Raw genomic sequence first — 13,600 nt, 5'->3', positions numbered from 1 at the left:
TAGTATATATATATATATATATATATATAATACATTTAATCTCTTTCTGCAGGAAACTCCAAAGCATGGAAAACTGCATAAGCAACCAGAACCAGTTTTAGATTCTGAGAAGAAATTGGACAGTGACCTAAGAACAACTAGCTTCCTAGCAGATGATAAACGGAATGAGGAGCACCTAGCAGTCAATCCACATTCGGGGAGTCATGCAGCCTCTGAAAAGCTTCCTCAGAAGACTAAAAAGGCGCAGAGAAAGTTATATGTACAAAGTGTATATCAGGCATACCAACTTCCATATGGGAAACATAGGAATACAAGGTTTGGCACGTCGAGAATGTCACAACCTGATCCATTGCATGCAGAGACGCCACCATCAAAAAAGTTGAAGAAAAACTGATGATTTTTGGATAAATGCTCTTTAATATTTTCTTTTGCAAACTGTTAGACCAAAGCTCAACATTTTTTACTGTGTAACTAATAATGAATTTTTGGCATATATGAATTTTAGATTTAACCATAATTTATAAAGTATATAAGAGAATTTGGATAGTTCCAGGTGGATTTTTTAGATGCGTCATATCTGAACGGCTTAGAGCCGTCACACACGTAATACACACGTTTCGAGATTAATTGGCGTGGCTAAACATAACATAAAGACACATTAAGCATATATAAATTGGCGTGGCTAAATATCACATATATCCAAGCTATACGGCGTGTCTATAGGATCTCCAATGAAAGGCTCGCAACGTTACATGTGGACGGTGTAGGATGTATCTAATTTGACGGAAATATTGCATCATCTTAAAAGAGATTTAACGGTTCCTAATACAGCCACGTGGATGAAGGTAATTGTAATTTGGCGTTCCTAAACATCACATATATCCATGCTATATTGTGTGTCTATAGGATATCCAATTAATGGCTCACAACGTTACATGTGGACGGTGTAGGATGCATCTAATTTGACAGTCAATATTGCATCATCTTAAAAGAGATTCAATGGTTCCTAATACAGCCACGTGGATGAAGGTAATTGTAAATTGGCGTGGTTAAACATCACATATAGATACGCTTTATGGCGTGTCTATAGGATGTCCAATGAACGACTCATAACGTTACATGTGGATGTATTAAACGGTTCCTAATACATCCACGTGGATGAAGGTAATTAAAATTGGCGTGGCTAAAACATAACATATAGGCACGTTAATTAAACCTATATGGGGCGTGTCTATAGATATCCAACGAACGGCTCACAACGTTACATGTGGATGGTATTCAATGGTTCCTAATACCGCCACGTGGATGAAGGTAATTTAAATTGGCGTGAATAAAACATAACATATAGCCACGTTAAACCTATGTGGGGCGTGTCTATAGGATATCCAATGAATGGCTCACAACGTTACATGTGGATGGTAATCAACGGTTCCTAATACAACCACTTGGATGAAGGTAAGTGAAATTAGCGTGGCTAAAACATAACATATAGCCACATTAAACCTATATGGCGTGTCTATCGGATAATCAATGGCTACGCCGAAAAGCAATTTCCGTGTCTAAAGTGAACCAAAGAGCCACGCCTAAAGAAATTTATGTGTCCATAGTGAACCAAATAGACACGCCAAAAGCAATTTGCGTGTCTATAGTGAACCAAATAGCCACGCCAAAACAATAAATCGAGTGTCTACAGGGTACCAGTACTTAAGTTTTTGGGACACTATATAGTAACGCCTATATGGCTCTGGCGTGTCTATTTCATGCAGAAATATACACGCAAGGCGGGCGTGGCTACAAGCTACCTAAAACCACGTCGTCATACCTAAACCACGCGAGCAGAAACGACGCCAAGTCCAAACCAAATTGGCGTGTCAAAACCCCTATGGACACACCAATTTGGCGTGGCAAAAGGATCAGTTTTTACTAGTGTAATACTATCATTGCTCAGGAAGTTATTCACTTTATGAAGAAAAAAAAGGACAGACAAGTTGGATGGCATTAAAATTAGATATGTCTAAAGCCTTTGATAGGCTTGAATGAAATTTTCACATTAAAGTGCTAACATATTTTGGTTTCAGTGTAGATTTTTGTGATCTCATTTATCAATGTATCAGCACTATTTCTTTGTCTGTAATGCTCAATGGATCTCCATGTGAAGAATTTCATCTACAAGAGGAATAAGACAAGGTGATCCTCTTTCACTTTATTTTTTCATTTTGGCAATGGAATTTCTCTCCAGGAATCTTATTAAAGCTCAACAAAAAAACACACTTAAAGGTATTAAAGTGGTTGCAAACTCTCCAGCCATTATATTAGAGCACTGCTCGGTCGAACTCGCATGCGTTTCTATCTCAAGCATGTTTATCAATGTTAGTGATCAAAAATATAAGTCTTGATTTCTAGTCTACTATATCTAAGTCTCGGACTAGGATAGAAAGTGTAGTTGAGATCAAGAACTCCATGGTGATCATCATACAAGACGAAGAACTACTCAAGGAACTGGTGGAACTTCGTAGACTAAAAGGTATATGGAGACTTGAACTAATCTATCACTTAAAAGTCTATCTAATCTATATCTTATATTGAGACAAAGTCGTTTTGCTATATAGACTTTGATTATACACATTTGTTATTCCGAGCCGAGTTTATCTCGCCTATCTATTTCTCGAAATATGTTTTGGTAAGCTTTCGCTTTGTCCAAGTTCATCTTTACCTAGTGACAAAAGTTATGTTAGTTTCAATCACTTGAAAATGGCTTTGACGAAAAATGGTTTGTGAATAACAACTATATAACGTCCTCTAAGAATGTTTCAATGATTGAAATGAGAGTTTAGATTATATATTGTGGGATATAAGCATTGTGTGGTAATAGATATATGTATAAGTCCTTATTCCTTGAACCAAAGTATGCGTACTTTGCTGATCAGGAAAACCGGAACAGAGTTCGCGAACCCAGTCTGCGAATTGTCGGAGGTTCTCGTCCCGAGAAAATCAGCTGGAGTTTGTGAATTGTTTACAAACTTATTCCGGGTACTTATGTCCACGAACTCATTCCACGTACTTAGGTTGGTTATTTCTAAAAACGATTATTCGTAAACTTATACTTATATAAACTAAAGAATGCAAGTTTGCAAACCGTGGCTATAAAGTTCATGAATCGATTCAAGTGAATCAAATCGTTTCGCTTCGATTGTGTCTTGTATAATTCTATAAAATCTAAAAAATTGAACAACTCTCTAACTAGTTCATTTGAGTCATTTGAACTAGTTATGGTGAAGAAGAATATGGTTGATATGAAAGTGCTCATATGGCTAACCATTTGGTTAACTATTGTTGAACCAACAAATGTACATGTTTGGGTACGGTTATACAAACCTAAAATCGTGCATTTCATTTATGTGTAACAAGCTAAGTTTTCGATCTAACGGTTGAAAGATATTAGCTTGAATCTAATCAGGTTTTCATCTAACGGTGAATATTAAATGCTTTGTTACTAAGCTAACATTGATTGCAAACCCTGATTTGAAAGACTATATAAGGGAGAACTCGAGCAACTGGGAAACCTAATCTCCACACCTCCTGTGTGATACTAGTTGTATAAGCTAGAGTCGATTCTCCTTTAACCTTAGGTTTCTTCGAGACCCTGTAGGTTAACGACTTGAAGACTTCATTGGGATTGTGAAGCCAGACCGATGCTACTTTCTTGTAGTTGTGTGATCTGATCTTGATGATTCTATCGTGTTGAGTACAATCGTAACGATTGGCTTGAGACTGATATCTCCGATAGGCAACATATAAAAATAATCACAAACATCTTCGTCTCATCGTTTGTGATTCCACAATATCTTCTTTCGCCGCGTCGATTAAGATTATTGTGAGGTGATTGATAATACTGAGTTGTTCTTCGGGAGCATAAGTCTGGTTTATCAATTGGTTCCTCTTCACCTTGATTTATCAAAAGACGGAATAAAACTCGTAGGTATTTCTGTGGGAGACAGATTTATCTATTACCGTATACTTTTCTGTGTGCAGATTTGTTTATTAAAGTCTTCGACTTTGGGTCATAGCAATTCTTAGTTGTGGGTGAGATCAGCTAAGGGAATCAAGTGCGTAGTATCCTGCTGGGATCAGAGACGTAAGGAGCGCAACTGTACCTTGGATAAGTGTGAGATTTATTTGGGTTCAACTACAGTCTAGACCGAAGTTAGTTTGTAGTAGGATAGTGTCTGTAGCGGCTTATTACAGTGTGTGTACAATCTGGACTAGGTCCTGGGGTTTTTCTGCATTTGCGGTTTCCTCGTTAACAAAACTTCTGGTGTTTGTGTTATTTCTTTTCCGCATTATATTTTGTTATATAATTGAAATATCACAGGTTTTGCGTTTGAAACAATCAATTATAATATCCAACCTTTGGTTGTTGATTTACATTGATTGATACTTGAACATTGGTCTTTGGTACCGTTCAAGTGATTTCTCTTGTATTCAATTAGACTTGCAGATTTCTATTTGCTTGAGTAAGAATTGAATCAAGAAAGAGAGATATAACTCTTTGATATACTTTATTAAGATTGAGTCTAGTTGATTCTCTTGAAAGTATATTGGAGTTAGTCCATACAGATTTCTAAGCGAAATATTGGGTGAGGTTGTTGTACCCCCATTTTTTTACATTAATCATTTGCTTTTTGCAGATGATTGCTTGATATTTACTCAAGCAAATCTCACTTCTGTCAACAATCTACTTCAGCTGCTTCATGATTTCAGATCTCAGTCAGGACAAGTTATTAATTTTGAAAAGTCTTCAGTTCATATCATTAAGTACACTAATCCTAGTGTAGCTGACACTCTTACTCAAATTCTTGGAGTTAAAAGGATGTCATCTAAGGAAAGGTATCTTGGCTCTCCATTGATTTTAGGTCATTCCGAGCAGGAGGATTTTAAAGCAATAAAAGATAGTTTTGTAAACAGATATTCAACATGGTCTTCAACTTCCCTTACACAAGCTGGCAGAGCTACTATGATAAAAAAATGTACTGAATTCTGTACCTGTCTATCAAATGGGGACTTTCAAGTTACCTGTTCAACTCATCAACAAACTAACTTCAAATCAAAGTAGATTTTTCTGGGGGCACACTTCAAATAGAGGCTCAAACCCTCTAGGATGGCAAAAAGTCTATAATTCCAAAGAAGATGGAGGACTGGCTTTTAGATATTTAGAACTGTTAAATCTTGCTTTTATGACAATACTGGCTTGGAGGTTATGTAATGAACATGATTCTCTTTGGTGTCAAATCATGGAAAGTAAGTACTTCAAGCATGGAGACATAATACATCAAAATATAGAGGCTAAAAATTGTTCTTACACCTGGAATGGAATTATTAAAGGACTTAAGATAGTTCAAGAAAACTACTTCATGGAAGTTAACAATGGGAGAAAGACAAAAATATGGTTTGACAGATGGATCCCTGGACTCACTGAATCACCATCACCTGCTAATGAGTTTTACAGGTTTTATTCAGATGTTGAAGAACTTATTATCCCTAACACCAATTACTGGAATGTTAACCTTCTCAACCACCTTTTTGATCATGATACTTCTCTAAAGATCCAAAATATTCTTTTAGATTACACTAAGGAGGATGTGATGATTTGGATGCCAGGTAGGATGGGAAATTCTCCGTCAAGAGCACACATAAAATGCTTTCTAACAGGGACCGCATTGCTCCAATTAATGGAAGAATCATATCAAGTAAGGTCCGGGAAACTCTATGGCAAAGTAAAGTGGCAAATCGAGTTAAACTATTTGCCTGGAAATGTAAACATGGAATTCATTCTACAAGAGTCAAGCTGGCCTTCTATAATAGTGATATTGACTCTCAGTGTGGTATTTGTGGTCTGGCTGATGAATCGATGGAACATTTAATGTTTGAATGTGGTCACTCTAAAGCTGTATGGAAGTTGTTGAACATCAGTATTGAAGTAATAACAGCTAACTACTCAACAGTCTCTGAATTGGTAGAAAGTTGGTTCTCTTATAGCACCAACAATTCTGATAATGAGAAGATCTATATTTTAATGATTGGCTCCTAGATTTTATGGAAAGACAAATGTGTTGGTGTCTTCCAGGGAGTATCTCTTAACCCTGCTAATACTGTGCATAGAATTCGTTATCATTTACACTCACATTTTACTGTTAATGACATACATACCCCTCTTGCTAATGTCTTAATAGTTTCTAGATGGAAACCTCCTGCTCAAGGTTATTTTAAACTTAACATTGATGAATCGTTTAATTATGATACTTACCAAGCTGATATGGGTATCATTATCCGTATTTTGCAGGCACCTGTGCCAGAATCAAAGGGAGCTACTCATATGGAAATCTAAGCCCTGAAGCTGCAGAATGTATGGATGTCTTGGAAGCTCTCCAATGGGCAAAAGAGTTGCAGCTTAATAAAGTTCACATTTAGTATGATGTGAAGCTCGTCATTCAGTCAATAGTTGAAGGAAATCTTATCATACAATGGGAAAACAGAAACATTCTAAAAGTCATTAAACAATTGAGTCTAAGTTTCAGTTCTTGTTATTTTTCTTATGTAAGTTGCAACTATAATCAACTTGCAGATAATTTTGCAAAGTCTGTGAGAGAAACAACTATATTTTTCAATCACACTAGCAACTATCCTGAACATCTGTGTAGCCTTATAGCAAGGGATCTACACAATTCCATTAATTAAATAAAATATTTATTATTATAAAAAAATATATTTTAATATTTTGAATAAATAAGGACCAAACTAAAAATTTTTTTTGTTGATGAACCAAATTGACATGGGACCACCTAAAATAAAACAAACTTCCCCTTGCTGCTGGGATTTGTAATTGGGTCTTCACCTCCAATTAATCTCGTGAGTTACGTTTAGTCTCGTGAGTCCTAACCGTTAAAACATGCATGTGTGAGTTAGGTTTAATCTCGTGAGTCCTGACTGTTAAAACAGGAAAATATTTTTCTCCCGCAGTGCGGGAACAATTATTGAACTAGCAGTTATGTAGCCGTCAGATATGTTAGATATGATGTAAGAAAAACTGTATGTTTGATCACAGTTATCTTTCTGTTAAACACTTGTTAAGATATATTTTGTCGGTAATATGGTCTCCTTTATCAAAACAAAAATTACTTAGTTGTTTATCAAAAGCGAATTTTTATGATTGTTTCTTATCATCAATCAAAGCCATCCCTCTGAAATTCACTGCTCACGGATTTTATCTTTTATTATTTTTTGATTCATTTGAGAGAAATTAATCAATGATCAATCAAAGATCCAGGAACAAACCAAACCAGATTGTTTTTGTTTTCGTAGTGCATGCCCTTGATCAACAATTTCATCTCTCTGGTCAAAAAAAAATATCCAGGAACAAATGAATAAAACAACCAACCATATACGGTGGGAAGAATTGATCAAAGAACAAAAATCCAATTGTAGAATTGTTAATCCAAGCTTCTTAGAAGAAGAAGAAATACAGTAACGAAGGAGAAACATCATACTTATGTTGTTCGAAGACTTTGTTTTTCGTTTCTTATTGAAGTCTAAAGGATAATATATGAATTATTCATTAAGATTTCATGAAACATTTAAGATAACAGTAGTTAAATTGTCTCATTGTCTTCATGTTGTTCTTAGACCGGAAAAATGGCAAGTTGGTGATGGTACAACGATCAACATCTGGATCCCCGACTGGATTCCAGATTTAAATGCTCCTCTTCAAAACTGGTATGATCTACATCTCAGTAATTATCAGTGGGTCTCAACTTATTGATACTTCTTCTTCGCAGTGGAATGTCCCTTCACTCAGGCAATTATTTACTTCTTCTCAAGTTGATTCGATCCTTACAATTCCAATTCAGTTAGATCAACAAGATTCTTTGGTATGGCCTCTCACTGCTGCTGGTATTTTCACAACTAAATCTACTTATAATCATCTTTGTGAAAGTCAACATAGGGTTGCTGTTGCTACTAATATTTTGTCAACAAAATTTTGGATGAAATTCTGGAAGTTGCAGATTCCTTATAAGCTACAACTTTTTCTTTGGAGATTTTTCAGAATTACCTACCTGTCAAGACTAAGTTTGTTCATCAGAGTATACTCACATCTTCTGATTGTGTTCTCTGCAACAACAATCATCTTGAAAGTTTGGATCATCTACTTTATCAATGCCCTTTCGCTGCTGCCATTTGGAGATATTTCATTCCTCAGTTCTACTAGGACTTAAGTCAGCATCAACATTTTATAGATTGGATTCGAATTGGTAATCTCCTTACTTTGAAATCATCATTTATCACTAATCTAAGATCATCCACATCATTGCTTGCATGTTACACAGTATTTGGAAACATAGATGCCAAGATATTTTTAACAATGCTACTCCTAACATTACTACAGTCATTCATAGCATTACAAATTACTTGCATTTCCATCATATTACGTTATCTAACAATACTGTCAGTCCTGCTAGAAATAATCTTAGACTTCAGCTTTCTTGGCAGCCTCCTCCTCTTGATTTTTTGAAGATTAATATAGATGCTTCGTTTCATCCTAAATTTTATTTAGCTGGAATTGGTATCCTGATTCGCGATGATGCAGGACGCTTTGTGGCATAAAAAGGAGCCTTGAATAGGACTCGTAGTGCATTTCAAGTAGAGACATGGGCTCTGGTTGAAGGTATGAATTTAGCTCTGTCCCATGGGTGGCATAAAGTTATCTTTGAATCTGATAACTTAAATATTTGTAGGTTTGTTCAACAACAACATCCTCCTCCTCCTTGGAGGAGTTTACCTCTTTTGAGGAGTTGTATAAATATGTGTAATAATAATACGCTAATTTGGTCTTGTTCTCATGTTTATAGGTGTTGTAATAAAGCAGCTGATGCTTTAGCAAAAGCTGTTAGAAGGTTGTATCTGAATGAGGAATGGTGGTTTCACCCACCTGGCATGTTAATTCCTCATTTAAACTCTGATGTAAATTATCCTCTTGTTTAATATATTTGCTCCTTTGTTTAAAAAAAAAAATCGCCTCCTTGCTTACGTCGCATCTAATACATCCACACGGTAGTCCACCTGCTAGTTCAGTGCGGGAGCAAAATATTCTCCCTTAAAACATGCTCATGTGGTAATTGACTTGCAAAGATGTAAACATTAACAGAAATGTAAGAAATCTTGATAGAAAAACCAACTCAAATGTGGGAAATAATAACTCTCAATTTTTTTCTTTCAAATGTGTGTAAAATATTGTACAAGCCCTAAGGTTCGCATGTGTGTTTTCCGCTCCAAATCAATCAGTATCGGGCTGTATATTGGTCATTATAGGTCGATAAGGCACTGATACGGCAGCATGTATCAATATAGGTCGATAAGGCACTGATACGGCAGCGTGTATCAGTGGATACAAATAAGTTACAGCCCAGCCGATACGGCAACCCACAGTCAGTTGCCTGATATCAAGATTTTGAAACAGTTCTTGACTTGCCGATTCACGGGATCAGGCAACTGATAAAAAAAAAACCTGCAAACATTCAATGAGTTCTTGCAAATACACCGCAGGAGATATTTACTAGTGACATGAAGATCGGAAAAAGTATGATGATGGTTCATCAAAATCGATCAGGGAACACATCAAAAGTATGATTAATGAATATCTAACTTTTATTACCATAAGATAAGATAAATTCAAAATAAGCAGAATATTAATTTCTTCCACTCTTGAAAAGAAAGTTCATTCGTTAAGCAACCAGACTTAAATGGAGTGTCTAGAGAAGTGATAGCTGCTTATTACAAATAGAGGTTCAGAGGGCCTTGAGTATTTCATCTGCACCACTAACAGGGAATGCTCCACCTTCTTCGATGTTTGCAACTTTGACTTTCAGATCATCAACTAACAAGGAAAATCTGCGAGAACGAATTCCAAGCCCCTTTTCACCAAGGTCAAGTTCGAGACCTAGAGCGTGGGTGTAGGCTGCTGATCCATCTGCTAGGAACTTAACGTGCTTGTTCTCAGTGTATGTCTTTGCCCATGCCTTCATCACGAATGGGTCGTTGACTGCAACAACCATACAAAATTATGACAATAAAGGCCAGATGAGCATACCCATTCAAATATATAATATCCGAAACTTAAAAATAAGGCGAAAGATAAAAATATCAAAAATAGTAAAACGGAAGAGAAATTGAGAAACATTACCACTAACAAGCAAAATTTCAGCAACACCCTTCGACTTTAATTCTTCAGCGTTGGTAATGAAACTTGGTAATGCTGCATGCTGCATCCAAGTATACAAGTATTAAACGAAAAGGAAGAGAAAAAGGTAAAATTTTCATACTACCTTAGATCCTTAGCACCTTAATCTTGTTCCAAATGAAAAATCAATAAATGTAACACGTAAAAACACTAAACAAGTAACAATAAATGGGTGTTTCTGCCTTTCACTTAAAGATAAACTGAAACCGCGTTCAAGGGCGCCCTTTACTAATAGGGGATAAGCAACACATTCTAATATCTACTTTTCAAGCACAGAACCATACTGTTAATGCTTTATCTAATATGTGCTTTCTATGTTAATGCTTTCTATGTGATCCTTACCTAATATTTGCTGAGATTGCATTAATCAATGATCCGCAGGTAAGTTCTTTGACGTCACATCATACCTTATCAACGTCAGAGACGTTAGTCAAGTGTTCGAGGCACCATCATGGGCAAAGAAGCTAGCATTCACAAGAACTCAAGTAAACGGGAAGACAAGTGGGTCATAAGGAACAAATGTGGATCTATGTTTCTTATAATGTTTTGGGGATATGCAAATATGTATGAAGGGATAAAAGTAACCTGGGCGACAGTTTAGAACTTTAGATACACTCCTGACACCTGTTCTAAGTAAACTTTAGTACTCATGCTAATGTATACACCACTACTACTTTATGCTGTCAAAGGCGAGCCTAGGTGTGCCATTCACTGCTAGAGCGCCTTGCACCAGGCTCAATTCCTCAGGGTGATGCGAGTTTTATGGTGAGAGAGAGAGAGATCAAGAAAGTAAATCAAAGCTTAATCAAACAGACATTAAAGCGAATTCATACAAGGATGTTTAACAATTGCGTCGGGGAAATACACAAGAGAATAAACCATAGCTTAATTAGAAAATATCACAAGATATTACTACATCTCATCTTCAAGCCCTAGATCAAGGCGTCAGTCTCCAATGGACGAATGCTAAGAGGTTAATAATTGAAACCAACTACAGTAATTAATTTGAAAATCAAACTGAACTGTACCTTCTAACTGCTATCAATCCTTTGATGACCATAAAGTGCACATGCATCAAAATTACTCTAAGATTTTACCGTAACCTGAAAATAAAATTCAAATCAAGGGATAAAAGAAACATAGGATTTATACCTGCAAGTAGGGGTAAAAGCACCGGGGACACCAAAGATGATAACCTTTTTACCGGCAGCAAGTGAGTGAATTGAAAGTTGCTGGAGTTGATCCTCAGAGTCGAATTGACCTAAAGTTCCGTCAGGAATAACATCGCCAACTTTGATTGGGGCCATTGATTTGATTTCAAGAAAGAACAAGGACGGAGGATTATAAACAAAGAGACGAAGAAGAAGATTCTTAATAAAAGGGTTTAGACAAAAATCACAAAATGTTTCTTGGTCCATATATATAAAGAGACAGAACAGCTCAAGTGGGGGTAATTTAGGAAAGGCAGCTAATTGCAATGATAATTGGGTTGCACGGACCCTCCATTTTTTGAGCAGTGTCACCTAATTGAACAGCACTAATTCGCGCGTCTGATTTGGACGCACCAATAACTCAGAGTTTGACACATTTTTTTTTCATTTTCAGTTGAACTTTTTCCTTCACTTTTACTATTATTTTTTTTCTGATAGGAAAATAAATTTTTATTAAGAGAAGTAGAATTTACAAGATACTACCAGATACAACCAGAGGTAGTAAAAACAATATTCCAATTTTTAACTGTGTAAGCAAAGTTTAAATGCACCGTGTTTCCAAAGGCAGCAGCCCAAGTGAGAACCAGGATTTTGGCATCATAACATAATTCTTCATCAAGTTTTGATGTGTAATTTTCTTCAAAAACTCTGCAGGTTCTCTCCCTCCAAAGAACCCATACGACAGCTGCAGGTAGAAGCTTCCATACCACCTTAGCATTGCCAGAGGGTGGAGTATTATTCCAGCAACTTGCCAAATTGTAGAAAGAATCTGGAACAACCCATGCCCAATTATCAGAAGGAGTTACAGATGACCAAACCTTATGCGCAACTTTGCAATGCAATAAGATATGATCTTGGGATTCAGTACTGTCTCCACATAAACTGCATGAACTGTCAATATCTACTCCCTTGTATTGCAGTCTGTCTTGAGAATTTAATCTTCCAGGAACAGCACACCACAACAAAAAATTAACCTTAGGTGGAATTCCATGCACCCAAACAAACTCATGTGGAAAATTATCTACACCTTCTTCACTAATCACCTTTGAGTATAAAGATTTTACTGTAAAAATTCCATCTGTAGTCATCTGCCATCTTCTAACATCTGGAAGAGTATCCAGTATTGGAGGAGTAGGATCAATGACCTGGAGGAGAGCAGCAAAAGAATTTACTTCATCATTTCAGAGAGTTTTTTTAAAATCAAATCTCCAAGAGTTTTCTGCAGTAGTATGATCAGCTAAGCTTGCATGTTTGAGCCTGTCCAAGTTATACAGATTGTCAAAAGAGTCCATTAAACACAAATCCCCTCTCCATCTGTCATGCCAAAAAGAAATGTTCTTTCCTGAGTGAATGCTGAGAGGGTAATTAACAAATATAATATTACCAACTTCAACAATGGTCCTCCAACAAGAAACTCCATGAGCAGTTTGAACTTTTCCTGGCATCCAAAAAGAAAAAGTGCTGCCATATTTTTCTACAATGATTTTGTACCATAAATGTGATTTTTCATTCCCAAATCTCCAACACCATTTTGCAAGAAGAGCTAGATTCATCACCCTGAGGTTAAGCACCCCTAAACCACCTCTCTCTTTAGAAGCCATTACCAACTTCCAGTTAATCAAATGAGAAACTTTACTTCTAGAAGAATTATGTTCCCATAGAAAATTTCTCATCTTCTGCTCTAAGATATTTATGATAGAAGTAGGAGCTTTGAATAGAGAGAAATAATACATTGGAAGAGAGCTTATAATATGTTTAAGAAGATCCAGTTTACCTCCCTTTGAAAGTGAGATTTGATTCCAGAATGTGAGTCTTGCAACAATTCTTTCAAGAATGGGTGTCCAGATTGACTTGCAGTTAGCTTTATCACCCAAAGGCATACCTAGATACAAAAATGGCAGATTGTCTATTTTGCAACCAAAAGATATTTCCCAATCATGTAGTTCTTTATTAGGTCTAAATGTAAAAGAAATTGCATCATTTTTACTATTATTAACTAAATGAAGAAATACAAACATTTAGATCAATCATTTAGGTCTTTATTAGGGTTTTATTATTGGAAATGACATCACATGCCCTTAGTTGGGCATTTGTTAAT

General features: G+C 36.1%; 1 pseudogene; it reads right to left on the bottom strand.

The window, feature by feature from the left end:
- Positions 1 to 9,676: 9,676 nt before the first annotated feature.
- Positions 9,677 to 11,666, bottom strand: LOC113276125 (annotated as a pseudogene).
- Positions 11,667 to 13,600: the final 1,934 nt, after the last annotated feature.

This window comes from Papaver somniferum, chromosome 4 (assembly GCF_003573695.1).
Source record: "Papaver somniferum cultivar HN1 chromosome 4, ASM357369v1, whole genome shotgun sequence".
Taxonomy (NCBI): domain Eukaryota; kingdom Viridiplantae; phylum Streptophyta; class Magnoliopsida; order Ranunculales; family Papaveraceae; genus Papaver; species Papaver somniferum.
Note: the sequence above shows the minus strand (reverse complement) of the source record. Positions and strands in the feature narration are given on the sequence as shown.